Below are 3047 nucleotides of genomic sequence, written 5' to 3'. Positions count from 1 at the left end.
ATGTTGGACGAAAATTAAAAGTAATGAAGAAGAGAATGTAACATCAATTATATTGCAAAACTGTTGGGAATATGTAAAGTTCCAGAGTAATGGATTTGGATGGACGATAAGTAAACTGACCAAAATATATGGATTAGAGGATAAGAAAATAGCTCAGATTAATCCAATTAGTGTYATTCCTCCATGGCTATTCCCTGAGGTTAATGTAGACATGAGACTACTTAAAATGAAAAACRCATAGTCAGCTTTTTGTTTTATTTAATAAATCCTTTTATTTATTGACGACTTTGTGTCAGCCTGCTTTAGGGTTCATTCACCCCTCGACCTTGACAAGTCGTCCTGGAACTGGCTGGTTTGATCCCCAGTCCAGCCTTCTCAGTCATTGTTCACCCGCCTTGCCTACTGATCAGTGGCGGATGCTGGTCTTTCAGGAAGGGGAAGCTCACTTTCGGGCTACATCATAAAATGTGTCAGTTTATTTATATGTAAATTCTACCCTCCGTTCCTTTTCAAGAAAATATTTTACAGCACTTCCAGTCAGCCAGCTCACTTTGTCATACCAGGACAGCTGAAAAGACCTGTTATTTCCCCACCTTTTGCACCAAATTAATCTGAGGAGTTGATCAGCCCTGCTGTTTAACTCTAAGTTTTCTTTGTAAGGAAGAATATCAAATGGCTTCACCAAAATCCAATCCACAAAATTCAAACTGTCTGCCATTATGTGCAGCTTGCTACTGTCYGCCTGTGAGTGCTTTGTGAMGGTGGAGGGGCTCAGCAACACCCGCTGGACAGAAACTGCGATAGAAGTCAGAAAGAGTGATAGAAGTTAGTCTCCAAACATAAGCAGCTACAAAAAAACCACCAGAAATAGAAGCTAGATTTGTCACTAGTTGTTTTTAACAAAGAAAATGCTGCTAAAAGGATTAATAAAGTCTCCAGATAAGCTCAGAACAGAATGAAACCTAACTGCTTCMATGGATGTTTACACCAAAAGATTGTTGATTTGCTCATTTTGCCGTCAATCAAAAAGGGATTCAGCCWCCGACAGATCATCCAATCATCATGCAGAAGCTGAGTGTCCAGGCCWGCCGAGGCCAGCCCACTGCCCCATAGAMCCCCAGAGACGCTGAGCGTCCGATGGGYGGGACAAAGCMAGCATTTATCCAATGACTCGTCTCGTTTTGCTGCAGTCTTTGCTTCACTATTGAACTCTGTGGAGCGTCCACTCTGTTTAAAGCACCRTGARGCTGAGGGAACGAGKGAGAGGAAAGCTGCRTCGTTACCAGAGATAAGAAGCTGATTCTGAACWAAAGTTGAGCATGCTGTAGCRCATATTCAGTCAATGACATGTACACACAACAGTATATATATGATCACTCATTTTTGAAATTTTAGGGGAAGCTGAGCTTCCCTTGCAGTCTTAAAGCAATCGCCTCTGCTACTGATGGTGGTCAGAGGGTCCGGTGGCGCCGGTGCATGGCAGCCCCACCTCTGTCAGTGTGCCCCAGGGCAGCTGTGGCTACAATGTAGTTTACCATCATCAGTGTGTAAATGTGAGTGTGCATGGGTCCGGAAGGACTTGATAAAGTGCTCTATAACTATAWGTTCAGTCCATTTACCATACGTAAGTAGATTACCTGACAGTTCATGCCTTGACCCTAAAAACTAATCGGTTAAACGAGCAGTGTCCAAAGTCAGTCCTCAAGGGCCGGTGTCCTGCATGTTTTAGGTGCTGCTCTGGTTTAACACACCTGAACCTAAGGAGTGACTCTGTAGGCCTCTGCAGATGACATAATGGGGAGGCCTGCTTTTGATCACTGCAAACAAGGAGTTTGTGCCGACACGGTGGGTCTGATAAGGCTGTTTGTTACAGTGGGGCAAGCCATACCAGGGTCCTTCTCTGCCAGAACCTATTCATAATGACCTCCAGGGCAGATCGACTTCAGGGGTCCGAGATGCCTCACCTCAYGAGAAAGACAAATGTCTCCAACTTTGCTAATGAACTGTACCTAACCAGGCATTACATGTAAATGGTCGCAGAACAATCCTGGTTAAAYAGCTGAGGCAAAACTTGATAATCTTCTTTCTGYGGCCTCGGAGGATGTTCATTCAGTTGTTTAATTTTGTAGAAAAAAAGCAGATCACAGACATGACATTTCAAATGGCAACTTTCTGGCTTTAAGAAACACTAAAAGAAATCAAGAAAAAAATTTGTGGTAGTCAGTAACGGTTACTTTTTTAGACCAAGCAGAGGTAAAAAATCATGGAATCACTCAATCCTGAGGAAAAAATTATGGAATCACCCAGTAAATTTTCATTCACAAAAAACAAATGCATCAAATTAGATCTGCTCGTTAGTCTGCATCTAAAAAGGAGTGATCACATCTTGGAGAGCTGTTGCACCAAGTGGACTGACATGAATTATGGCTCCAACACGAGAGATGTCAATTGAAACAAAAGAGAGGATTATCAAACTCTTAAAAGAGGGTAAATCATCACACAATGTTGCAAAAGATGTTGGTTGTTCACAGTCAGCTGTGTCTAAAATGTGGACCAAACATACACAACATGGGAAGGTTGTTAAAGGCAAACATACAGGTAGACCAAGGAAGACATCAAAGCATCAAGACAGAAAACTTAAAGCAAAATGTCTCCAAAACAGAAAATACACAATAAAACAAATGAGGAACAAATGGGAGGAAACTTGAGTCAGCGTCTGTAACCGAACTGTACGAAACCGCCTAAAGGGCCCCAGACTTGAATATTACTGAAAATCTGTGGTGTCACTTAAAGAGAGCTGTCCATGCTAAGAAACCACCAAACCTGAATGAACTAGAGATGTTTTGTAAAGAAGAATGATCTAAAATACCTTCAGCCACAATCCAGACTCTCATTAGAAGCTATAGGAAGTGTTTACAGGCTATTTCTGCAAAATGAGGATCAACTACTGTATATACAGAATTAAGTTTTTTTTTTGTGCCCAAATATATGCACCTGCCTAATTTTGTTTAACCAATTGTTGCACACTTTCTGTAAATCATATAAAC

At 41.6% G+C, this 3047-nt stretch overlaps 1 protein-coding gene across 1 annotated transcript in view; it reads right to left on the bottom strand.

The window, feature by feature from the left end:
- LOC106530697 (calcium-dependent secretion activator 1) overlaps positions 1-3047 on the bottom strand; it is a gene marked incomplete at its 3' end in the record, with an annotated part of 178663 nt that overhangs the window by 135484 nt on the left and 40132 nt on the right.

The sequence above is a fragment of the Austrofundulus limnaeus genome, unplaced genomic scaffold (genome assembly GCF_001266775.1).
Source record: "Austrofundulus limnaeus strain Quisiro unplaced genomic scaffold, Austrofundulus_limnaeus-1.0 Scaffold548, whole genome shotgun sequence".
NCBI classification, from domain to species: domain Eukaryota; kingdom Metazoa; phylum Chordata; class Actinopteri; order Cyprinodontiformes; family Rivulidae; genus Austrofundulus; species Austrofundulus limnaeus.
Note: the sequence above shows the minus strand (reverse complement) of the source record. Positions and strands in the feature narration are given on the sequence as shown.